Raw genomic sequence first — 27,370 nt, 5'->3', positions numbered from 1 at the left:
CAAAGGAAAGAGCTGAGTTCTGGTTTTGTCATAATATTGTTTAGGGCACAAACTACCTCTGTTTAGTTATACAAGCTCAGGAAGCCTTTTCACGATTGAGATGGATCACTCTCGGGTTCCTTCCCAGTTGATTCTTAGCAATTTGGTCGGAAACGACGACTATGGCATGGATCTGAACCACGGTATCTTTTTGTTTAGCAGAACTATCTTCATTAAGTGTATCAACCAATGCTAGATACGAAAAGCTATACTTCTGCGCAAGAGTTAGTCCCGGACAAAGGCCCTGTGTCAAAGAAGTGAACTTCTGAGAATTAGAAGAACACATTAATTTACCTTACACATGAAACAGTTATTCAAAACATAAGGGCTCAAACTCCATAGCCGCTCGTTTATTCGCAATTTTTAGCCATAAGAAAAAGTGTTTAGAAGTTATCCCATCCCACTATAACTAGAAATAACGAAACTCATGTCGGAGACAGCGGATATCAAAATTCTTATGTAGACACGGAGAGAACAAACATTAATCCAGTGGAACACACACAAAAAACAGAGTAGAGGGAACAAAACTCGTTACAGTATACATAAATTTAATTCTGAATTATCTCAATACTAACCTTAATCAACCCTGATAAAGAATATGCCTTGAAAGAAGAAGAGTCCAACGGAAATGCAGTGCGAACCCAACCCTCAGAAGCTCTACTACCATTAGTTTCTTGAGAATCAGCAGACTTGTCTGATGCAAGAGACTCTTCTTTTAAGTAGCCACGGTTACAATAAGCCCCAAAATATGAACAATGCTCTTGTAATAAGGATATTTGAGGTGTCGCAGGCAACAAGTGGCCCTCGGTGCTAAACATGCATCTATAAATGGAATTTTTTCCATTAAGAAAATGTAGCTTGACGTGCATTTTAAGGGAATTAAATATGAGTGAGAAAGTTAGAGAGAGAGAGCGTGAGAGATCGTTTGGAAGTACTTCCTCAGACAAAGCTAGATCGGAGCCTGGAGGAGTATCTTGGGTTGCTTTTGTGGATAATCTTAGTAGGAATGTAACCAGAAGTGCATTATGGGAGCATTTTAGTCGACTGAGCAAAGTGACAAAGGTGTTCATTCCGTCAGTGAATAAGAGATTTAATTATAAGTATTGTACGTTCGCGTTCGTGCATTTTGCAAGCAGAGAAGATCTGCTGTATGCTATGGATAAGATGAACAACGCTTTATTGGACGGGAGGAAGATTTCGGTGTCAATCGCGAAGTATCATAGAAAGAGCTTTCAGAGGAATTCGGAACATAATAGCGTGGTGGGGGTCAGGGTGCCTGGAACGGAGGAGCAAAATGGAAGAAGTGCAAAAACTCAATTTAATGATGGTGGGAAAGGAGCAGTATCCATGGTTGAGGATGGAGGGACAAGGAAGCAGATGAGCAGGTTTTATGATGGCAGGTCATACAAGGATACGGTTGAGGGAGTGAAACTAAAGGAGACTCAGAAAGCGAGTAGGAATGAAAAGAAGAGGGGAGAGAAGAAGCCCTTGCAAATATTCATTCCTGTAGAGGATAGGACATGGCTGAGATCGTCATTAATAGGCATTTGCAAGCCAATCTTTGAAATTGATTTCGTGCAGAGGGCTCTAAGAACGGAAGGGACCAATATCAAGGTGATTGTTGGGGTTATGCGAAAGGCTCTAGCTTAGTAGTTTTCCAAACAATCGAAGAGAAAGTTGCAACGATGGAAGGAAAGTGGGAGACTTTATCCTTCTGGTTTGAAAGGTTGGAGCCTGTTCTGGACGATAACGGTATGCCACTACCATATTGTGAAGTTTCTTTGATGGGGGTTCCTTTAAATTGTTGGTCAGATCCATTTTTTACAATGCTAGCTTCGAAATGGGGCAAGTTGGTGAAGATTAAGGAACAAACAGTTAATCGAGTGGATTGCAGGGTGGCGCATATGCTGTTGAGGGTGGAAAGTCCGTTTGATATCCCACCGCATGTTATAGTTAATACTTTAGGGAGAGTGTTCTGTATTAAGTTAAAGGTGGAAGGTACCGATGATTTTTTTCCGGTTTTAGATGATGCAGAGGATGGGGTCGGAACAGTGGATCACGGAAAGGATAGCTCGTCGAACCGGAATCATGAGGCGGAGGTAGATAGTCAGTACGAGCAAATGGGTATTCAGGTGGGGTCTGATCCTCAGAATAGTGGAGAAGAGTTGGGTAAGGATGTCTCGAATGTGGATGGCATGTGCGGCATTGGGAGTGGGATAGAGAGAATACCTTTTAATAATATCGAGGATAATATGTGCTCAGAAAGGATAGAATCAGGTGGAGTTCCAGGTCAACAAATTGTGTCGGAAGCATGTTTGGATGTAAGAGAAAGGAATTTAAACATGGGGGATCTCACCTTGGGACTTGGTAAGGCTGACCAAGCTAATGGGTTATCAGTAAATTTGGATTTGGTACAAGCTATTGGGACACCAGTTGTATGTGAGGATAATTTAATACAAAGTGGGAAACATGTGGATATGGAAATGGAGGATTCAAACTTCTCGGCTGAGAATGCATTTTTGGTAAGCAACGGAGGTATGCAAATGAATGAGGAGATGGTTAAAGGTCAGGAAGATGATCTGATTCAGAGGATGTTTGTTGGACAGAGTAGTGGGGACAGAAACCATATTTCCAATGAATTAAATAAAGGAAAACAGCAGTTGGAGGTTATAGATGATGCACAAAGGGTTTCAGTTATAAGTCGAGGGGGGATCAGTTCGTTGCTACCTATGGTTGATAATTGTAAAACATTGGGAAATATGGGGATTAGTTTTAAAAACTCGGTCCAGTTTCTCTCTCGCCCAAGAGGAATTGATAATCATAGGAAATTAAGAATTGTTTCAAACAAGTCGGGAAGTGATTGCTCGGAGGGTGAAATCTTAGTTAGCTTTCACGAAAGGGTGTATACAAGGGTGAATAGGGGTTTGGTCAGGGAACATATGGATCTGGACACAGATAATTCAGGGTATTCTCAATTGGAAGAAAGAGCTAGAAATGAAGCCGAGACTACCAGGGAGGTGTGAGATATGTTGGGGATTTCATTTAAAGGGGGACAACATGTTTTGGAAGAAGAAATTATGAAGATGGAGTTGAAAGGGTCTGTCTTTTGAGGGATTTTAAGATTTATTGATATGAATAATCTTAATATTATTTCTTGGAACATAAGGGGTTTAGGGAGGAAAGAAAAAAAAAGAGCAGTAGCTCGACTTGTAAATAGGAACAAACCGGTTTTCTTATTTCTGCAGGAGACGAAACTGAATCGAAGCTCTAATGGGCTGTGTAGAAGATTAGGAGGTAAGTTGCTTCAAGGTGAGAGTTTTTATCCGGCTGATGGGTCAGCAGGAGGTTTGATGTGTCTATGGAATGAAGCTTTTTTTCAAGTTACAAATGAAGAAAAAAACAGCAGATTCATTGCAATTTCAGGGAAATTCAAGGGGAATTTGTTTGAATGTGTGTTAATTAATGTGTATGGCCCGTCTATTGAGGAAGAAAATGAGGAGTTCTTTTGGGAGTTGTTGAATTTCGTTTCAAATGTAAACCTCCCAGTTTGCTTAGGAGGAGATCTGAATGCCTATCTTAATCCATCAGAAAAAGAAGGCTTTTCGCAAAATTGGCATGCCTTAGATTTGCTTAGATCCTTTGTTCAACAAACAAACCTCATTGATCTCCCATTAGCAGGAGGTACATACACTTGGTACAACAATAGAGAGCAGGCTACATGGGTAAGATTGGACCATTTTCTGGTTTGTAGCAATTTTCTACAGGGGTTTCCTAAGGTGATTCAAAGAATGCTGCCCAAATCTCTCTCTGATCACAATCCAATTGTGTTGGAAGAAGATAGGCAGAACTGGGGCCCCAAACCTTTTAGATTTTTTAACTATCTATTAAAGGAAGAAGGTTTTGACAATTTGATTGAGATTTCCTTAGCTGATTTGGAGAAGAAGAGGGGAGGTAGGGGAATCTTCAACATTCTAAAAGATACGGAAAAGAGGATAAGAAATTGGTCCAACAATAATCACATGGGGATCTCAGAGGCTATTTCAGATATTGAGTACAAAGTTAATGATTTGGAATTGAAGTCACAAGGTGCTGCCTTTTTTCAGCAAGATAGGGATCAGTTAATGTTTCTCAGAAGTGAGTTATGGAGGCTGCACAGAATAGAGGAAAGCATTTGGTGTCAGAAGTCTAGAGTGAGGTGGGTAAAAGAGGGTGACAGGAACACGAGGTTTTTCCACTTAAGTGCATTGAAAAGAAACAGAACTAATGCTATCAACTTCTTGAAGGTGGAGGGTGCAGAATTGACAGATATAGTTCAAATAAGGTCACATGTTTCGAATTACTTCAAAAGAGCGTATAATACGATTTCTACGCTGGAAGTGGGGGAAGTTGATCTGATTTTTGCAAAGCTATCGGAGGAGCAAAGAGATGATCTTGAGCAGAGGTTCTTAGAACAGGAAGTTTGGGCTGCAATTTCTTCCTCAGCTAGTGACAAAGCTCCTGGACCTGATGGCTTTTCTACGGGTTTTTTCAAGAAATATTGGCCTTTGTTTAAGGAGCAGATCATGAAATTTGTCAGTGACTTTTACAATGGCAGACAATGGGATCACAGAGTTAATCACGCATTCATCTCCCTTATACCTAAGAAGCATAATCCTGAAAGTTTAGAAGACTACAGACCTATTAGCCTTGTGGGCAGTCTATACAAGATTATTTCTAAAGTTCTATCCAAAAGGCTGGTTTCTTGCATAGATGACCTCGTAAGCCCTTTTCAGTTCGCATTTATCCCGGGTAGACAATTGTTAGACTGCGCTTTTATAGCTAATGAAGGTATAGATTATTGGAGGAAGCAAGGGAGGAGGGGGTAGTTTTCAAAGTGGATTTTCGAATAGCATACGATTCAGTGGAATGGTCGACTCTTCTTAAATTATTGAAAGTTATGGGTTTCGGGGAGAAATGGATTTCTTGGATTAAATATTGTCTTTCTTCAGCCTCAATTTCAGTTCTCGTGAATGGCTCTCCTACTGACGAGTTTCCAATGATTAAAGGGTTAAGACAAGGCTGCAGTCTTTCACCTCTTTTATTCAATTTAATTGGCGAACTACTTCATCAGATGTTGACCAAAGCTACTGATTTGGGTCTGTTTCATGGGTTTTACATTGGTAGATCAGTTAATCCTTTCCATTTATCTCACCTACAGTTCGCGGATGATCTAATTCTATTCTGTCAGGATTCATTATCTAATATCCAAAACATCAAAAGAGTACTGAGGATCTTCAGCTTGATGACAGGGCTGCACCTAAACCTTTCTAAGAGTAAATTGTTTGGTATAAATGTTGAAGATGAGATCTTAAATGTTTGGGAGAATGAAATTGGCTGCTCAGTGGGTTGTTTCCCCATGGATTATCTTGGATTACCTATAGGTGCAAGAAGGAATTCAGAAGTACTTTGGGAACCGGTTCTACAGAATTTTAACAATAAACTAACTGGTTGGAAGGCTTATTCTTTGTCAATGTCGGGCAGACTGGTGCTTATAAAATCGGTACTGTCTTCGTTACCGATTTTCTTTTTATCCATGTATAAAATGCCACTCAAAGTCAGACAGAAAGTTAATTCTTTGATGGCCAATTTTCTTTGGGGGAATAGCTCAAACAGAAATCGTATGCACTGGGTTAGATGGCAGACAGTTTGCTCTCCTTTGGAGGCCGGTGGTTTGGGAGTTTTGAACATGAATATCGCAAATAGGGCCATGTTGGGTAAATGGGTGTGGAAATTTGCAAATGAGAAGGATGCTCTTTGGAAAAGGATGATATATAGCAAAAACAATGCGAGTAACTTATCATTGTCAATTAATAATGTTGTTTTGAATCAAGACTCTTGGATTTGGAAAGAAATCGTGAATAATTTTTTGAAAGATGATGACATAGGAGCTTGTTTGAGATCTCATACTAGGGTTCAATTGGGGAATGGCAAGTCTATTTCGTTTTGGTATGATGTTTGGGCAAATGACTTACCATTGAAGACACAATTTCCTAGAATTTTTGCTTTATCCACTAATAAAAGGGGCAAGGTGGCTGATTTTGGTAGTTTTGATGCTAATGGGTGGATGTGGGATGTTCAAACAAGAAAGAGCTTAAGTGAATGGGAGTTGGAACAATGGGTCGAGCTTATGGAAACAATAAACTGTTTTAAGTTATCCGACTCATTGGAGGATTTTTTGTCTTGGTCTGGGAAAGGGGATGGTCTGTTCTCAGTGAAAACTTGCAGGTTGGCTTTATCAAATAGTCAAGATGAGGGTTTTTCTTGGAAGAGGATGGTTTGGACAGGTTTAGCTCCCCCGAGAGTCGAAGCCTTCCTTTGGCAAGTCACTCACAAGAAATTGGCAGTCAGAATGGAGTTAAAGAATAGGGGGGGTTATTGTGGAAGACGTTCTTTGTCCACTTTGTAAATTGAATGAAGAATCAGTCCAGCATCTTTTTTTCTTATGCTCAGTGATTAGGGATCTTTGGAACAGATTTCTAAGGATTTGGAGTATCTCAACAGCCTTGCCTATTGATCCTCTAGTTTTGTTGAGTTCTTGGTCTGATTTAAAAAGAGACTCAACCATTTGGAAATTCATCCCAGCCGTTGTTCTTTGGTCTATTTGGAAAACAAGGAATTCAATTGTGTTTGAGAATTGTAGCCTTGATATTACCTCTCTCTTTTTCATTATAAGATTTAGGTTGGCTAAATGGTTTCTAGCTAAGTTTCCACATCTCAAAATTCCAGTAGATGTTTTGGTAGGGGACCCCGTGATTGCAGACAAGTTTGATCTTAAGAAGACACAAAGATGTGAGACTCATTGTTGGCTCCCTCCCCGAAAGATTTTTATAAGTTTAATGTCGATGGGGCTGTCAGGTCGGATGGAAATGCTGGAGGAATTGGAGGTCTTTTGAGAGACTGTAATGGTATAATTTTATCGTCTTTCTCTGTTAGTATTGGTCCAGTACCTCCGCCGTTGGCTGAACTGAAGGCTATTAAGAAAGGCCTAGACCTTTTTGTTTCATCAGCTTGGGCTAAAAAAGGAAGACTGATCATGGAAAGTGACTGCAAATCTGTAGTAGAATGGATATTGTCACCTATTTTTGTTCCTAATTTTTTCAGTTCCCTGGTCTTAGATATTGCTGCCTTAGTTCGGGGGAGGGCGGTTATTATTCGATGGATTCCTAGGGGCTGTAATTGGGAAGCAGATAAGTTAGCTAAGGATGGGATAGGTTAATTGTTAGGTCTCTGTTGTAATGTTATGTAATACTCTCTTTATTTATAAAACTAAGGCACTCTTTTCCTCCTTCCGTTAGATACTTCTGTCAAGAGGTAACCAAGAAGAAGGTTTTTAACGAGGCCTATTATTCCTATCAAAAAAAAAGAAAATGTAGCTTGTTTCATGGTAACAAATATTTTTTTTTTGTTAACAAAAGAGCCCAAGGAAACCTAAATCTTACTTGTACGGTCCACTTTCAACAAGGTTGTCAGGACCCACAGCCAAGTCGAAAAGGAGCCACAAATATTTCAACTGAGCATTTCAGAGGTTACACAAATATGTATTGGAATGGAAAAGACAATGTTATGCTAATACCAAAATTGGACTCAAGTTCAAACCAATCAAAATCCTAAATTGTAATTAGAGAAAAGAGGAATACAGATATACGTGCAAATTGTCGCTTACTGTTTCCGCAAGGAAAAAGCTTTCCATGAGATCCTCCCTCTTGTGATTCTCAATATCTGATATATGACAATAACCACATGGTCACCTAGCCCCGTATTGCAAGCTAGCAATTATGTCTCGTCCAACATCTAGATATCTAAAGCAAAAAATATCAACTTTTTTAGTATGCAGGAATGGGGAAATAGCACAGAAGTTTTGTTGAGAAAAGCCGAACAGGTAAACTAAAAAACATCTAACAGCAGCAGGGATAGCTTTGCACTCTCGTCAGCAATGATAGTTTGTTAGTAAAATACCTAATGTAGCAAGCCTGTTTTATTTCCTCGCATTCTTTTCATATAATATCTTAAATCATTGCTCTTAAATGTTTGAGCAATTTTGTCTTCTAATAAAATTCATCTCTAGATAAGGGCATTAAACGCTGACGTGAATTGATTCAAAAAATAGGAAAGGAAGGAAGGGAAGCTAGACCAGCATTTTTCTAATCCTGAAAGAGTAGAGCCTCTTGGAAACAAACAATACCCCAACTGACCGGATAAACAAGATTCCTTTGATAAACATAAATAATCATTTAGAATTACTCCAATTAAGGAAAGATAGTGATTAGTGAAGATGTTGCAATATTACCACCTCCAAATAACCGTGTGATAAGATGTTCAAAAGTGAAGTTAAAAGAAGTTGGAAAAGGCAAATAATTGTCAATCAGATTGACCTGGTATCTCTGGTAGCTTTGTAGAGCTAATACGTGCTTTCTATTAACTCTGGACGCAAAGGATACCACTTTAGCCCATGCTGCAAAAAGAGATATGGTATGATTAGATGGACTGATAGATACATCCAATGCAAGGGATAAAGGGAATGATAAGAATAGTACACTATCATGAATCAGATACCTGAACACTAAGTGCAGCAAGATTAAAACCCTCAGGAGTAAAACCGTATCTTTTCCAGACACTGAAGAAGGCAGCATGTGTTCGAATAGCAGGATCGATATCTCGTGCTAAAACCTTAAAAAAAAATGGTAAACCACTGATTACCCAATAGTCAATCACATAATTTATTGTTACTCAGAAATATATTTTGAAGTTTACATCAGAAAATATTAATAAATTATAACCTGAAGCCCTGGCCAAAATGCCTGTAAACTGTTAAATAGTGGCCAGACAATAGCAGCCGAATCCATATTGACCTCTACATACCTAAGGAAGTAAATCAAAATTAAAGGCAAAAGAGAGAGAAAGAGATGAGAAAGTCCAAATATATGATGCACGGAAAATGCCGAAAATGATACCAAGTATAATAAAATAAGAGAAAGGAAAATTTAATTAAAGTGGGACAAAAGAGCACAAGTTTTAACCAGGGATCATTGTAAAGGTAGTGCATAACGGCGCTGATGGATCTTCAGAAGAACTCGTACAAGGAGTCGATGCTTGTCCCTATTCCAGCATCCTGCAAAGCAAAATAGAATCAATCGCAATTCGCAGCTGGTCAGTATGGATCAATGAAAGCAACCGAAGGAAAAACAAAGATGGGTCCAGCGGGAGGCTGATGGATTAATGAGTAAAGCTGAAGTTGAGTCTTTACTAAGTGCAAATTCATAATTATGAGTTTTTCTGTTCAATGTCTGCATATCGAGAAGGCAATTTGCAAGGAACATTAATCCTATGAAAATATTAACTCCTTAAGCGTTCATTTGAAAGTAGTAAAAGGGAAGGAAAAAAAGGATTCACAATAGAATGAGAAGATGTAACAATTAATTTTCAAAAGAATAGATAATGATCACATCAAAGAAGTTCAACATCTCTCTTATAGAAAAGACTTACTTCTACATAATGGAAAAGAATGACTCAATAGGAGCAGAAGATTTAATCCTTTACTATCCAGTTAACGACTAAACAATTGAAGAACATTGACAGAACCGTTACAAAAACAGAAAACCACGAGTCCACTGATCATGTGATCAAAGTAAAACAGAAGTTACCTTCTGTGTCCATTCACCAGTAAACACATTGATGTGAGCACCAACTAAGAGTTCCATAAGACCATGAGTGAGAAAAGTAGAGAGAGAAAGAGAGCGGGTGCGTTTGGTCGTTCATTCTCCGGTGAGGAATGGACTGTTTTTGTTGGAAATCTTAGTAAGAGAGTTACCAGAAGTGAGTTAAGAGAGATTTTCAACCATTATGGTAGAATAGTGAGGGTCTTTATCCCAAGTTTTATGGTTAAAACGAATTATAAGTCATCAACGTTTGCTTTTGTGCAATATGCGGTGGAGGAAGGTTGCAGAAGAGCAGTTATGAATGTAAATGGAACGTTGATTGATGGGAAGAGAGTCACTGTGGGGGTGGCTAAGTATAAGAGGGGCAGGAAGAGAGATGCAGAGGTTAAAAGATCTCAGCTGGAAGGAGTTAAGCCATTTAGAGAAGCTAATGGTAGACAGCAGGTTAACTTGGAGTCACCGAGAAGTTTGAGAGATGGCAGAACGTATAAGGAGGTTGTGAATGTGGATAACAGTAGGAGTGGATCAACAAAGAAGGGTGAACAGGGAAGGTCAGAAGAAGCAAAAGGAGTAAGAAATGTCTGGGATATGCACATCCCATCAGAGGATTTTTGCTGGGTGAAAAATTCCTTAACAGGGATTTTTAAAGATACATTTCAGCCTGTTATGGTGGTGCGAGCTTTGGCAAAAGAGGGGTTCCAGGTCAAGATAGTAAAGTGGGGATACGTTAGGAACGCATGCATTATTATCTTCAATACAAATGAAGAGTTCCTGAAGGCGTGGTCGAGTCTTAGAGAGAAACTTTACTGCTGGTTTGATTGGGTAGATCCATTGTTGAGTGAAGATGGAGTCCCTTTGGCTTATTGCTTGGTCGAGTTGGTTGGGTTACCGCTTCTTAGTTGGAGTATTCCTTTTTTAGAGAAGCTTGGAGGAAAGTGGGGAAAGGTTGTTTGTATCCCGGAGGGAACAAGAAACAGAGATGACCTCTCTTCGGCTAGAATGCTGCTAAGGGTGGCAAGTCCGTTCGATGTACAAGAATCTGTTATTGTAGGATCTTATGGCAGATCGTTTAAAGTTAAAATTAATGTGGGATCCAGCTCTAATGCTTTCTCTAAAGCTTATGGAGACGTGAGGCAGACTGTGTCATTCGGCAACTGCAATGACGAAGTGTCAAAGGAGGAAGATGGTAGAAACAAAGATAAGGTAGGAGACAACAGGGAGAACTCTGCAGAAGGTTTCTGGTCAAAAGTTGACACGTGGCTTCAGAAAAGTCAAGAAAGGAGGACGTTAGAAGGTGGAGAACAGGATTTGGAAAATAAGTCAGACACTCTGCCCAATAGTAATGGGGTGTCAGACAAGTTTGAATTTGAATTAAATCCCAAGGGGGAGTTTGCAGGCCTTGGGCTGAGAGAGGTTGCAGTCCAGAGTTCAGCCCATTCGGAGTCTAATTGGGAGGCTTATTCTCCTGTTACTAAAATTATTCCAGCTGGCCCTGCTGTGAAGTTGAATTGGGCTAGGCTAGCAAACAAGAATAAGGAGCAGAATCTGTCTGAATTTTTTGCAGAAGAAAGAAGTGTATCAATAGAAGAAGGAAAAAATGGGGATATGGAAGATGAAGATATTATGATAGGTTTGTCAATTAGGAGTGCTCCTGTTGGCAGAAGGGGAAGAGGACGCTATGCCCGAGTTTATAAAAGGTCAAGAGATAGAAGAATATGGTTGTGTCCAGCTATTGAAGATGATGTCTTCTGTCCCATGGCTTCTCCGAAGCTTAAGCAGAACAATTCTGTTCCTAGAAGTATAAAGCAGTTTCCTACGAATAGTATTGGAAAGGGACAAGATAAGGACCTCAATAGTTCTGCCGATTTTCAGAATACATCTACGATCCCTACCATTTGTAATGATGTTGTTGAAAGGGTGGAAGCTATTTCTGTGAATGCTTCAGGGAAAGGAAATGAAAAGAGAAGGAAGAGAAGGAAGAGGAGAGCCTTAATTTCTGATGCTATTGACTTGGTTAATATTTCGACTGCTTCTTCTTCCTCTTTGTGGAATTACTGAAGGAAGCAGTGGATACTTGGGAAGTGTGTGAGATGTTAGGTATTTCATTTAAGGAAGGGAAGGAGGCTTTTATTGATAAATTATTATGTCTTGGTAAAGAGACAGATGCAGTTAGGGGTGGATGAAGGCTGCTCAGTTTTAGCTGAGTGTAGGGGGAGTAATTCTTTTTTATGAATAATTTTAGTATTATTTCGTGGAACATTAGGGGTCTTGGGAGGAGGGAGAAGTGTGTAGCTGCAGCAAGGTTAGTCAAGAAGACGAAACCAGTTTTTCTTTTCATTCAAGAATCTAAGTTGGAAAGATGCCATGGGGCGATTTTTAGAAGGATTGGAGGTAACTTGTTAAAGGGGGTGTTGGTTTCTCCAGCACAGGGGTCATCGGGGGGATTGATTACATTGTGGAATGAGAACGTGGTTCAAGTCATTGATCAGTTTGTGCATAGTAGGTTTCTGGCGTTAGTAGGAAAATCTAAGCATGGTTCTATGGAGTTTGTAGCTATTAATGTTTATGGGCCTACAGTCGAAGCTGAGAAGGAGGTTTTTTATGGGGAGTTGCTGAAGTATGTTAGAGCTCTAAATTTACCAGTGTGTTTAGGGGGAGACTTTAACGCGTATCTTGATTCAGAAGAAAAGATAGGCAAATCACAAATTGGCATACTATTGATATTTTCAGGTCATTCGTACAAAAAGCCAATCTCATTAACTTGCCTATGTCAGGAGGTTCTTTCACTTGGTGCAGTAATAGAGAATCTTCAACATGGGTGAAATTGGATAGGTTCCTTATTTGCGCAAGATTCCTTAAGATTTTCCCTAACATTGTGCAGTCGATTTTACCGAAATCTATTTCAGACCATAATCCAGTCTTGCTGGAGGATAAATCTACAAATTGGGGTCCAAAACCTTTTAGGTTCTTTAATTTTCTTTTAGAAGAACAAGGTTTTGATGATTTAGTTGCAGACTCACTGGAAGTAGAAGAGAAGAAGAACAATAGTGGTGGAATTTTCAGAATCCTGCAGGGTGCAAAAAATGAAATCAGAAACTGGTCTGGAAGTGGACATTTAGGGCTGTCAGAGTCAATTTCGTTGCTGGAAATTAAAATTAACAGTCTGGATTTAAAGTGTCAAGGTGGAAAGCAGTCTGCAGGGGATTGGGCACAATTGATTGAGTCTAAAAAGGAATTATGGAGACTGTTAAGGATTGAGGAGAGAATTTGGTTTCAAAAATCTAGAAACAGATGGATTAAAGATGGCGACAGGAATACAAGGTTTTTCATCTTAGTGCATTGAAAAGGAATAGATTCAACACTATTCATTCTATCAATTTTAAAGGCAAAGTTATTTCGGATCCAGAAAAGATAAAAGACAGTGTTTAAGTTTTCAAGAATGCATATAATGAAAAACTACACTGGAAGTTGAGGGCTTGAATTTTGATTTTAAACAGTTGTCTCAAGTTCAAAGTGATTCTCTAGAAGAGGTATTTACAGAGCAAGAAGTGTGGCAAGCAATTTCAGCTTCGGATAGTGCAAAAGCTCCAGGGCCGGATGGTTTCACAATGGGTTTTTACAAGAAGTATTGGAATTTGTTGAAGGTGAAGATTATGGAGTTTTTTTCAGATTTTTACAATGGAAAGCAGTGGGTTCATGGGGTGAATCATGCTTTTATTACCTTGATTCCAAAGAAAGGTAATCCTGAGAGTATTGAAGATTATAGACCTATTAGTCTAGTGGGCAGCTTGTATAAGATTCTCTCTAAGGTTCTTTCGAAAAGACTTTCTTCTTGTGTTAAAGATATTGTTAGCCCTACACAGTTCGCGTTTATTCCGGGGAGGCAATTGTTGGATTGTGCCTGTTTAGCAAATGAAGGCATAGATTATTGGAGGAAACAAGGGCTGCAGGGGGTTGTTTTCAAAGTGGATTTTAGCAGAGCTTATGACACCGTGGATTGGCAGATTCTGTTAAGGCTTATGAAGGAGATGGGCTTCGGAGAAAGGTGGTGTTCTTGGATAAATCAGTGTATTTCTACAGCTTCTATATCTATTCTACTGAATGGGTCTCCTACAAAAGAGTTTCATATTGCTAAAGGTTTGCGACAAGGATGTAGTCTTTCTCCTCTTTTGTTTAATGTGGTTGGTGAACTCCTTCATATGATGTTAAATAAAGCTGTGGAATTAGGATTATTTCAAGGGTTTTCTTTTGGAAATGTGCAAAACAGTTTCAATTTGACCCATCTTCAGTTTGCGGATGACTTAATTATTTTTGTCGAGCCTCCATCACTCAAATTAAAAACGTTAGACGAGTGTTGATGATTTTTAGTTTTATGACGGGGCTTCATCTTAATTTAGTTAAGAGTAAATTGTATGGTATTAATGTGGAGGACACACTGAGAAGTTGGGCTAGGGACATTGGCTGCTCTATTGGTTCATTTCCGACAGTTTATTTAGGCCTTCCGCTAGGGGCTAAAAGAAACTGTGAGAAACTGTGGGAGCCAGTCCTAGCTAACTTTGATAAGAAATTGGCGGGATGGAAAGCTTCTTCTTTGTCTATGGCCGGTAGATTGGTGCTTATTAAGTCGGTTTTATCCTCTTTACCTATCTTTTATCTCGCTATTTTCAAGATTCCAACTAAAATCTGTCAAAAATTAAACTCTTTGATGGCGAATTTTTTATGGGGTGGAGGAGAAGAAAAGAAGAAAATGCATTGGGTGAGTTGGATTAAGATTTGTAAACCGAAGTGTGGAGGTGGTCTAGGAGTTGTTGATTTGAAGCTTATTAATAGAGCACTATTGGGAAAGTGGGTGTGGAAGTTTGCCAACGAAAAAGAATCTTTGTGGAAAAAGTTCTTATGTTCTAAACATAGTGTTAGTTGTCTTTCTATGGATGTCAATAAAGTCTCCTCCCATAAGGACTCTTGGATTTGGAGAGGTATTGTGAATAGCTACATGAAGGATGATTTCTTTGGAGGATGCATTAGATCTCATGCGAGGTTACAAGTTGGGAATGGCAATTCGATTTTCTTTGGAATGATACATGGTTGGGGGATTTTCCATTGAAAGTTCTTTTCCCTAGGATTTTGCTCTGTCAACAAATCAAGGGGGTAAGGTTGCTGAATTTGGTAGTTTGATTTGAATGGTTGGGAGTGGAATATTAAGACTAGGAGGAATCTATGCGATTGGGAAGTGGCTCAGCTGGTTGATCTATTGGACAAGCTCAATGTTATCAAATTAAATGAATCTTTGGAGGATTGTATGCTTTGGGTTGGTGCGGGCGAGGGTTTGTATTCCGTTAAAGCTTGCACGAAATCTTTCTACTCAGTGGATGAGGATAACTTTAGGTGGAACAAATATGTTTGGCAAGGTCTGGTTCCTCCTAGAGTAGAGGTTTTCCTTTGGCAAGTATCACTTAATAAAGTAGCGGTTAGAGGGGAATTGAAGAAAAGGGGGGTTCACTTAGGGGAGGACTCTCTATGCCCTTTTGCAATCAAGCAGAGGAATCAGTTCAACATCTGTTTATTTCCTGCCAGTTTTCCTGGGTACTATGGAACAGAATCATAGCCTACTGGGGTATCAAGTTAGCCTTACCTACTGATCCTTCATCAATTCTAATTTCATGGTCTGTTCTTAGGCCATTTCTAATATGTGGAAGTTTATTCCGGGGGATGTTTTATGGTCGATTTGGAAGATGAGAAACGAAATTGTTTTTGAAAGAGGCAAGCTGGACACATCCTCATTGTTTTTCACAGTCAGGTTAAGGCTTGCGAAATGGTTCCTAGCTAAGTATCCTTTATCCTCTATTCAAGTGGACTCTCTAATTGGTGATCCTTCATGGCTGATAATATTTCAGCTTCTCTTGATTCGAACAGGCCTGTGGTTTACTGGAGTCCTCCTCCAGTCGATTTTTTAAGTTTAACGTGGATGGAGCAGTTAGTAGGGTTGGGTTGTTAGCAGGAATTGGGGGCATTCTTAGAGATTGGAATCGGATTAAATTGATGTCGTTTCAGAAAAAATAGGGCCTACTCCTATCATTTTAGCAGAGTTAAAAGCCATCAAAGAGGAATAGACATCTTTGTGTCATCAGAATGGGTATTGAAGGGAAGGCTTATTATTGAATCTGATTGCAAGTTAGCTGTGGAGTGGTTGAAATATCAGGAGTCAGTTCCTCCTTTTCTTTTAAATTTTGTCAAGGATATTGCGGATGCGGTTTCTGAATATGAGGTCATTGTGAGGTGGATTCCGAGAAGCTGTAATTGCGAGGCAGATTTGCTTGCAAAGGAGGGGATTGGGTAGTGGGTCACTTTTTTAGTACTGGGTTCGGAGGTTTTTCATCAAGGCGTTATAAGAGTGTGCTTAAGTTTTTATGTATCTTAAAGGAGTGGTTCTAGTTTTATGTAATTTTTACATTATCAATATATTAAGGTTCTCTATTCCTCCTTCCCCTAGTAGGTTCTGACCTCATGGTAAGGGCTACTAAGAAGGAGGTTTTTATGAGACCTACTTTTCCTATCAAAAAAAAAAATGTGAGCACCAACTAAGTTAAGCTTTGAACGTCGAGCCCACAGGCCCCGAACAGCATTCTTCATAACTTGCTCAAAAACTGCATCAATTTTAAGAAATAGAAATATTTAAGCAATGAATATAAAAGTTAACAGTCATTGGTATGTGAAAGTCTCAACATTGGTCTCCTGATAGAAGTCTAAATGTCTAGCTAACCAGGGATGGACCGAAGGGGGGCGGTGGGAGCAGTAGCCTCCCTGAAAATTTCAAATTTTCATATATTTTAGATATTTTTTATTTTATATTGATAATATGTTTTCACTCCCCCCTAAAATTTTATAAGTTCACCCTCTTACATAAAATATTGTGTCCTTCCCTGTTAAGCTAACTGTAGGTTATGCGATAAGCTTATCTTGTATACTTGTTAGTAGTTTAAGTTAATACTAACTCTTAGAAAGTTATATAGATAAGGATAACTACTAGGTAGTTTAGTCCTAACAAAATACTCCTAGACAACGTATAAAGCAAGTTGTACTTACTCCAGAGAAATACACGATTGAGAGTTTTTCACTTCTCTTTTAAGAATCTTCTTCAGCAACATGGTATCAATTTAGATGAGCGGTCCTTTTACCCTAACCCCTAGCCGACCATGACTTTCGCTTCTTCTTCATCAGATGCCACCTCGGAACTCCTTGTTCATTCGTCCCATTCAACCCTAACGTACATATCCTCTGCCTCTATAACTTGTCATCAATTGAAAGGTGACAATTATATCTCTTGGTCCCAATCTGCCTACCTTTATATCACTGGCCGACGCAAACAACACTACCTTTTGGAGACCACACCAGTTCCTGCTACGACATACCCTAAATATTCCACTTGGGTTAGTGAGAATACCATGATTATGTCATGGCTCATTAACTCCATGATTCCTGAAGTAGGAGAGCTTTTTGCAGTTCGAAACAGCTGCTGAAATTTGGAGTGCTACAAAGGCTACGTATTCGAATCTGGAAAATTTCATTGCATTATTTGGGATTGAGTGACAACCTGCAAATCTCAAACAGGACATGACTGTTTCTCAGTATTTTACTCTATTGTCGCGACTGTGATAGCAATTCCATTTGTTTGAATCTCATGAATGATGGTATGTAGACGATGCTCAATTGTTAAAGAAGATTGTTGAATAGCGTCGGATGTTTCAATTTTTGTCTGGTATGCATTGGGTTCTTGATGAGGTTCGAGGACGAGTATTGGAGCTTAAACCTCTTCCTTCAATCCGAGAAAATTTCTATGAAGTTCGACGCGAAGAAAGTCGACGCACGGTTATGCTTCTTGATTCACTGCCAACTAAAGGCTTTGCACTACTCACTCACTCCCAAAATACTTCTCGGCCGAAGAAGAGGATACCTTGGTGTGACTATTGTAAGAAGGTTGGCCGTGTGATGGATTTTTATTAGAAGCTACACGGCAAACCTATTGATGGGAAGTCTTCCAAACAACATCAACAACATGATACTTAAGGGAATTGTGTTTTGCCTACTGGTTTACATGGAAGTTCATTTAGTAAGAAACGAATCGAAGAGTTACAGTAGTTTTTTAGTCAGCTAAATACTCTTTCCCAATCTGTACCTACATCTTCCCCTCCTGCAGGTAAAGTTCCTTTTGCTACTTTGGCTAGCAAATACGACACTCCTACTAGGATTGTGGATTCTAGTGCAAGTGACCATATGGTAGGTGATCTTCGACTCTTTCACACTTTTCATGCAGACTTGTCTATCTCGCATATCCGAACAGCAGATGGTTCTCTTTCAGGTGTTGTCGGTCATGGGTCTATTCGGATAAATCCATACATTCTTTTATCATGTGTTTTTTATGTTCCTAACCTCACAATCTAATTTCCATTAGCAAGTTGTCTGCTAAGTTATGTTGTACTACAAAATTTAACTATGATTTTTGTTATTTTCAGGATTCGAGCTCGGAGAAGGTGATTGGCAATGCTAAACTTTGTGGCAGTCTTTACCTGCTTATCTTTCCGCTGCTTCCTCAAATGTTATGACATAATCCTCTTTGCTAAAACCTTCAACCGATGTTATGTTATTACACTTTCACTTAAGAAATCTCGGTTTCTTTTATCTTGCAAAGTTGTTTCCACATCTATTTATCAATAAAAGTCCTAAAACCTTTACTTGTGATATTTTCCCTCTTGCTGAACAAACAAAGAATGTTTATCTTCCTTATCAGTACAAACCATCCAAACCATTTGTCATGATCCATAGTGATATTTGGGGTCCATCCAGGGTAGCATCTTTACATGGGTTTCGGTGGTTTATTTCCTTTATTGATAATTACACTCGTACTACCTGAACCTTTCTCATGAAAATTAAATCCAAAAGCTTGAGAGATATTCAAACGGTTCCATAAGATGGTAAAAATCAAATTTCAGTGTTCTATCCAAATTTTTTATTCTGACAATGGTAGTGAGTATTTTGCCAATATCTTAGGTTTTTTCTTTCAGGAAAAAGGGGTTATTCATCCCACCTCGTGTGTCAATTCTCCTCAACAAAATATGATTGTTGAGCAAAAAAATAGGCATCTTCTTGAGATTACTCAGTCTTTTCTTTTTTCCACAAATGTTCCTCGTCTTTTTTTGGGGGAAGCCCTTTTAACTCCCACATATTCGATTAATCGTTTACCCAGTAAACCATTACAATTTGTGTCCAAGAGGTTTTCTTCAGTTTTTTCCCAATTGTAAACCTATGACTTCTTATTACCCCTTAGAATTTTTGGATGTACTGTGTTTGTCCGTAACAATGTTCCTTCCAGGTCAGAATTGGATCCTCGAGCATTTCGTTATGTGTTTCTTGGTTATTCTTCAACTCAAAAGGGCTTTCGACATTATTGTCTTAGTTTTGCATCTTTCACTTTTTGACCGACTAGCAACTCCGAACCAGTCGAACTTACCAACTAAACCACACCAGTCAGACCCATCAGCAATGCCGAACTTCCCAAAACCGGAAAACTTACCAATCCAGCACCAGCCAGACCAATCTGTAATGCCAAACTTCCCAGAACAGGAAAACTTACCGAACTAGCCAACCAAAACATATCTACCTCATCATGATCAACACATTGCTTCGCCTCAAATACCAAATTCCAAACCTATTCTCAAGCCTCCTATAAAGCATGAACACTGCATGAACCGGAACCGATCGTGAATCCTTTGGAGAATGAAGGACGTAATAAGACTTTTTCCAATTAATTAAATGCTTTAATTGATAATAGTATCAAAGGCTATTAGGTAAACTAATTTATTTATCAATTACTAGACCTGATATCGCATTTCCTGTCAGTATAGTGAGCCAATGTATGAATGATCTGAGTGAAGAATACTTAGAGGTTGTGAACCGAATTCTAGGATACTTGAAAATGACACTGACATGGGTTAATTTTCAGAAAAAGTGAAGATAGCACGGTAAAAATTTTCTCGGATTAAAGCTAGGCAGGTGAATTAACTGATAGGAGATCCACAACTGGATATTGTTCATTTGTTTAGGAAACTTTGGTTAGTAAAAAACAGATTGTGGTGTCTCGAAGTAGTGTGGAAGCATTTAGAGCAATGACACTTGGAATATATGAAGGAATTTGGTTACCGAGACTGTTAACTGAGCTGGGGTTATGTGACAACAAGTATTTTGAACTTCAAAGTGGCAACAAATCTACAATAAGTATTGCAAAGAATCAAATTCATTATGATCAAATAAAGCATGTGGAGATCGACAGACATTTCATCTCTGAAAAAGTGAATGATGGATCAGTAAAGTTCAACTATGTTCCTAGGAAGAATCAGTAACCGGATATTCTCACCAAGGCACTTCCAAGAATTACCTTTGATGAGATTACATCCAAGTTAGGTCTTTTCAATATTTACTCCCCAGCTTGAGGGGGATTGTAGGTTATGCAATAAGCTTCTCTTGTATACTAGTTAGTATTTTAACTTAATACTAACTCTTAGAAAGTTATATAGATAAGGATAACTACTAGGTAGTTTAGTTCTAACAAAATACTTACTCCTAGACAATGTATAAAGCAAGTAGTACTTATTCCAGAAAAATATACGATTGAGAGTTTTTCCCTTCTCTTTTAAGAATTTTCTTTTTTTTTAATTAATTACTGGTATCCAATTTATTGATCGACTAATCCAGATCGAGTATTGCTGAGGCGAGGGTGACCCTCCCAACCCAATTTTCTCTGTTCACAAACGCCAACATTTGAACCGCTGACCTTGCTTAAGGGATTCAATGCCTCATCCCACTAGACCAACTAGTTGATGGTTTAAGAATCTTCTTTATCAACACTAACAAGTATTGACGAGCATTTCCTAGTCAATCTAATAGCCCTGCAATTTGTTATACTAAAATTTCAAGCAAAACGATCCCCAACTTCCCTTTAGTTTTATTGTCTGTTTGGATTTCCATTTTCCTTTCACAATCCAACCGTTGCAGTTATGAACAATAGACCCCGTTTTTCCCAGATAAATCAGGCTGGTCATCAATTGTACAAGGAATAAACAACCAGGAGATCCAAAATTTGCTATCACACTTTTTGTGGCATACAAACTTCTATAGAATGCAAAAACATCAATATAGGGGCAGTAACACTTACTAGGATCATTGGTCAAATGACTTAGCACTCCAAATTCAAGAGTCAAAGTCCCACCACCAGCTGTAGATGTTATCTAAACAGACCAGAATTGGTACTTCACATTACATATTAATACAATATATATGAAAAATGCACACATACAGCACCTGGAAGTAACTAGCCTTCACTACAGATTAATATGCTAACGGAAAAAATCAATTCACTTCACTTGAATACCTTCATCATCTTCCATTTAAAATTACATATAGCAACCATGCACATCACAAAGTACTGATATCAGGATGTGGGGCAAGGGGAATTAGACAAGCTATGTACAAGGTCAAACAAGAACAAGCAGCTTACAAAAACTAACTAAAGAAATCATCAGTAAGGAGATAATAGAGGCATTTCCTTGCTTTCATGTTCATCAACTCCAAACTACAAATTAATAGATCCAAACGGAATTGCTGCAATATAACATAGCAGGATATATGCATAATAAGATACTACATCTATTTCGATGTTAATCTGAATTGGGGCCCTAAACCCTTTAGATTCTTTAATTTTCTTCTTCAGGAACAAGGCTTCGATTCTTTTGTTGAAAAATTGTTAGCAGTAGAGAAGAATAATATTAATAACGGGGGTATTTTTCGGGTACTACAAGCTGCTAAAAAACAGATCAGACGCTGGCCCGGTAGTAGTCATTTAAGGCTGCCAGATTCCATTTCGATGTTGGAAGCTGAGATAGCTGGTTTAGAAACTAAGTCACAAGGTGGAATTTTATCCAAGGGGGAGTGGGATCAGTTGACTGAGTGCAAGGAGTTGTGGAGGTTGTTAAGGATTGAAGAGAGTATTTGGTGTCAGAAATCCAGAAGTAGATGGATTAAAAATGGCGACAGGAATACAAGGTTTTTTCATCTATCGGCGTTGAAAAGGAGTAGAGTAAATTGTATTCATACATTAAATATTAATGGAGAACTGGTCTCGGATAAGGACAAAATTAGAGGTGGTGTGTTCAACTTCTTCAATTCTGCGTACAATTCCAATTCTGCATTGGAGGTGAAGGATCTGAATTTTGATTTTGCGCAATTAACAGCTTCGCAAAGTGCTTTTTTGGAGGCGGAATTCTCTGAGTTAGAAGTTTGGCAAGTTATCTCCTCTTCGGATAGTTCTAAAGCTCCTGGTCCAGACGGTTTTTCCATGGGTTTCTTCAAGAAATACTGGAATTTTTTAAAGGAGCAGATTATGGTGTTTTTCTCAGCTTTCTACATGGGGAAGAAGTGGGCTCATGGTGTTAACCATGCTTTTATTACCTTGATTCCTAAGAAGGGCAATCCCGAGAAAATAGAGGATTATAGACCCATAAGTCTTGTGGGCAGCTTGTATAAAATTCTTTTGAAAGTTCTTTCAAAAAGACTCATTTCCTGTATTAAGGACATTATTAGTCCTTCACAGTTTGCTTTTATTCCGGGAAGGCAACTGTGGGACTGTGCATTTATAGAAAATGAAAGAATTGACTCTTGGAGGAAACAAGGTCTTAAAGGGGTTGTATTTAAAGTGGATTTTAGCAGAGCATACGATACTGTAGAATGGCAGATTATTCAAAGGCTTATGAAAGAATTGGGTTTTGGTAAGAGGTGGTGTTCTTGGATTGCACAATGTATTTCCACAGCCTCAATTTTGGTCCTAGTGAATGGCTCTCCTACTGAGGAGTTTTCGATTGCAAAAGGCTTGAGACAAGGTTGTAGCCTTTCTCCTCTTCTGTTCAATATGGTTGGGGAACTACTTCATTTAATGTTGAATAAAGCAGTGGATTTGGGTCTTTTCCAAGGGTTCTCTTTCGATAAAAACCAAAATTCTTTTTCTTTGTCTCATCTTCAGTTTGCAGATGATTTAATTATCTTCTGTCGAGCCTCTGTCACTCAAATCAAGAATGTTAGGAGAGTGTTGAGGATTTTCAGCGTTCTAACGGGGCTCCATCTTAATCTTAGTAAAAGTAAGCTCTTTGGGATTAATGTAGGGAGTGACATCCTTGATGAGTGGGCTAGGAACATTGGTTGTTCGGTCGGTTCTTTTCCTACTGATTATTTAGGTCTTCCATTGGGGGCGGTTAAGAATTCGGAGAAGCTTTGGGATCCAGTTTTTGCAAATTTTAATAGGAAACTGACAGGTTGGAAAGCCTCTTCTTTGTCCATGACTGGTCGTTTGGTACTTATTAAGTCGGTTTTATCTTCTTTACCTATCTTTTTCCTATCAATTTTTAAGATGCCTTCTATTTGTCTGAGGTTAAATTCCTTGTTGTCGAATTTCCTGTGGGGGGAGGGGTCGACAAGAAGAAAATGCATTGGGTGAGTTGGGATAAGGTCTGTAGACCGTTGAGTGTAGGAGGTTTGGGAGTTACTGATTTAAGTCTTTTAAATCGAGCGTTGTTGGGTAAGTGGATTTGGAAATTTGCTAATGATACTAATTCTTTGTGGAAGCAGTTTTATGTAGCAAACACAATGTGAGCTGCCATTCCATGGATATCAATAAGGTTTTCTCCCAAAAAGACTCTTGGATTTGGAGGGGAATCGTAAACAACTTTTTTAAGAATGATGACTTTGGAGGTTGTCTTAGGTCTCATGCAAAGCTTCAAATAGGTAATGGTAAATCCATTTCCTTTTGGAACGATTCGTGGCTTGGTGAGGTCCCTTTGAAACTGCTGTTTCCGAGAATTTTTGTCCTCTCATCCAATAAATTGGGTCACGTTGCTGATTTTGGGAGCTTTGAATTGAGTGGATGGGTTTGGAATGTTACGACTAGGAGGAATCTTTGTGATTGGGAGGTAATGCAGTTGGTTGAGCTTCTGGATAGGTTGAAAGACATTAAACTTATCGAGACTATGGATGATTGTATGATGTGGGATGGTTCGGACGATGGGTTGTTTTCGGTTAAAGCTTGTAGGCAAGCTCTTTCTTCTTTTCATGATGATTCTTTTCAGTGGAATAAATGTGTTTGGTTGGGGTTTGTTCCACCTAGGGTGGAGACTTTCTTGTGGCAACTGTCTCATCAAAAAGTTGTTGTCAGAGCTGAATTGTTGAGAAGGGGGGTCAATATAGGCGATAATTTTCTTTTCCCGTTATGTAACTTAGAGGAAGAATCTGTACAACATCTTTTTATTTCATGTCCGGTTTCTTGGGTTCTGTGGACTAAACTCATAGGGTTCTGGGGTGTACGGTTAGCGCTTCCTTCTAACCCTCCCAGTCTGCTTATTAGTTCGTGGGAGGTATTGAGGCCTAATTCTGTGATTTGGCAGTTTATCCCAGGGGTAGTTTTTTGGTCTATTTGGAAGATTAGAAACCAGATCATCTTTGATAAGGGAAAGTTAGACATAATTTCTTTGTTTTTTACTGTGCGTTTCAGATTAGCAAAGTGGTTCCTGGCTAAGTTTCCCCTAATCACATTGCAAGTGGATTCTCTTATTGGAGATCCTACCCTTGCGGACAATCTTACTGCTCATAAGACTGGGAATAACACTGTGTTGAGCTGGATTCCTCCTCCAGTAGACTTTTTCAAGATGAATGTGGATGGGGCTGTTAGTGGTGTGCGGAGGTTGGCGGGTATTGGGGGTATTCTAAGGGACTGGAATCGGGTTACGCTTGCGTCTTTTTCAAGGAAAGTCGGTCCAGCTACTCCTATTATAGCAGAATTAAAGGCAATTAAAAGAAGCATTGATTTCTTTCTTTCTTCAAGTTGGGCGTCGAAGGGTAGGCTTATCATTGAAAGTGATTCGAAGACAGCAGTTGAATGGATTAATGATGGCATTTCTTCTCCTGTTTTTCTGGCTAATTTTGTTAAGGACATTGTGTTTTCTGTTTCTGCTAGATAGGTTGTTGTTAGATGGATTCCTAGGTGCTGTAATTGTGAGGCAGATAAATTAGCTAAGGAGGGAATTGGTTGACTGTTGTTGCTGTTTTAGCTGCTGCGTTTTGTTTAGTGGGGATCTGGCCTAGAAGTCTTTAAGTTTTATGTGTTGTTTGTAGAAGTAGTGGTTGTATCTTATGTTACTGTTTTATTTTAATAAAATTTCTAAGGCTCTCTTCTCCTCCCTCTGCTGATTAAGGAGTTTACTTCTAAACTCCCTTAATCAAGTAGGGGATTTTGGTGAAGGCCTTTCATTCCTATAAAAAAAAAGATACTACATCTATTGCAACGTTCATGTAACTGCATCTTAATGGGAAAAAGATCCAGGGCCGATACCTGTAGGAGTGTCAAATGCAGGTAATAACCTCCTAGCCAGATCTTCAGCTATGTTGAGTAATTGATTGTCATAGGAAGGAATTCTCATGCCCCGAAATTGAAACAGCCTTGATATTTATTCTACAATTATGAAATATGATCATAAAAGATTAACGGAGGGAGGTGAACAAAATATTGATATTACCAGTCGCATACTCACTCGCAATAAAAATGAGCAGAAACTAAACCTCCCAGGATCCTGATGGTGATCTCAAAAATGGAAACTGTTTTATTTTGCAGAATAAAAGCAAACTTCAAACTTTAGATTAATAGCAATATTCCCAGGAACCAATAGAATTATACATCACCAATAGAAATAGCTATTAATTGATAGGATGATAACAGTGATTTGGAAACTGGCAACCATAATTTGTTATCATAGTAGAATGTAAACAAACTACATTCTATGTCAAATTAAGTCATGAGGTATAAAAAAGAAAGGTAAGCGTGATTTCTTTTATCACTATACAAAAGATCAACCTTCAATCCTATCATTCATACTAAGGTTTCCTTATCAAAACAAACCCATACGAATAAGCAAAAAAGGTTGCTGCAAAAGTATATCACTCACTATATCAAACCAAAGATTTTTACCAATCCATTCAACAGAGGCAGTAAAGCGTTCTCGATCTCCAAGTAAAGCCAATGTATCTAAAGAATCAATCTGCTCCATTCAACATCACAGCAGCAACATTGCAAAATTCAAGACACAATCTCAGCATTTCGAATTTTCTGAGGAAAAAAATAAATAAAAGATTTGGATCATACCAGTGTCAAAGCATAACTACCAAGCGTATCTTCTCCTTTACAAGATAGAGGTCTGAACTCATCAAGTGGAAATGCATGCTCCATATAACCATCAAAAGCATGATAGAACATTTCACGCTCCTACAGCTATGAAACAAATGAATTGCTAATATATACCAATCCACACCACAATTTGATTTAAACTTTGAATTCCATCTTTCATTTAACATCGTGTAAGAATCAAGTATTTTCATATTATATGAACTAATTATACACCCGAAAAAAATATACACCTGTATCCCATTCTTTTCTATGCTTTTGCCCAAATGGGTTTTCAAAACTTGCCAAAGAAGTCATTAACAATTAATTATCAGTCAACAAACCAATCCAAGCACTGTAAAAAATCCCCATAAATGCAAGATCAGTAAAGACAGCGAGAGTAAAGTTAAAAGGCCAATTCGAAGAATCCTAGTGATATATCATTCTATCTACAAATAAAAGCGAAAACCCTAAATCCAAAATATAAATTCTAAGATAAAAACATATGCTTTTACCTCATCTCTGAGCTGCCTGGCTTCCTCGGGAGTGACGCCATTAGCGACGGCCCTGTGTAAAGAAAACAACAAAAGAAATGATAGAAACTGAAGAACAAAGTTCAAAGCTTTCATTGTTTTATTAGATTTCGATCTCTCTTTCTATGTTATGATCTCGGTTTTGACATGTTTTTCTCTTTTTCCCCCCTTTAATCTGAACACTTTTGAGCTATCCGTGGGCTTCTCTGGCTGCCCGGGTTTTTTATGTTCTACCGGGAAATAATTACTCGCAAGATAAAATAAAATAAGGTAAACTATGTAATTTTAAGATAATGTTATCTTATCATTAAGAAAAATAATAAAAATATTATGTCAACTGTTTAATTAATTTTTTAGTGAAGGTGACTAAAACATAACGTTATGTATGATTTAAAAAAGACATAATGCAAACAAATATCACTAACGTTTGACACTACATGCATTTATGCTCAAATTTTTGGAGCAGTTGTACCCACAACGTTTAAATCTGATTCAAAAGTCACCCCGTTGGATGGAAACCGTCAGTCAACGACTCCAGCTGACTAAGCAAGCACAGGTGGACAATGATGATGACGTGGAAGAGGACTCGAACCTGGGGCAAGGGCATGAAATGTGATTGTCTTGCCAACAGGCCAAACATGCTACTTTATTATTTTATGTAACAAAATCTGATGTAGGTTGATCTACATGCTTTGGTGAAGATAGTAGATAGCATTATTGTATCCCGATCTAAGATTGAAAAGTACTGATGTCCTTGAATTATAAGATTGGTTGCAATGAAAATAAGAAAGAAAAGTAATATTAATGGTGGAATTAAGAAATGGATAATAATAAAAATAATGGAAATAGAAAAA

General features: G+C 38.5%; 1 pseudogene; it reads right to left on the bottom strand.

Annotated features, from left to right (window-relative positions):
- Nucleotides 1–76: 76 nt before the first annotated feature.
- LOC120151093 lies at nt 77–26,722 on the bottom strand (annotated as a pseudogene).
- Between the last annotated feature and the right edge of the window lie 648 nt (nt 26,723–27,370).

The sequence above is a fragment of the Hibiscus syriacus genome, unplaced genomic scaffold (assembly GCF_006381635.1).
Source record: "Hibiscus syriacus cultivar Baekdansim isolate YM2019G1 unplaced genomic scaffold, ASM638163v2 tig00002799_pilon, whole genome shotgun sequence".
Taxonomy (NCBI): domain Eukaryota; kingdom Viridiplantae; phylum Streptophyta; class Magnoliopsida; order Malvales; family Malvaceae; genus Hibiscus; species Hibiscus syriacus.
The sequence above is the reverse complement of the archived record's forward strand: the minus strand, read 5'-3'. Positions and strand labels throughout refer to the sequence as shown.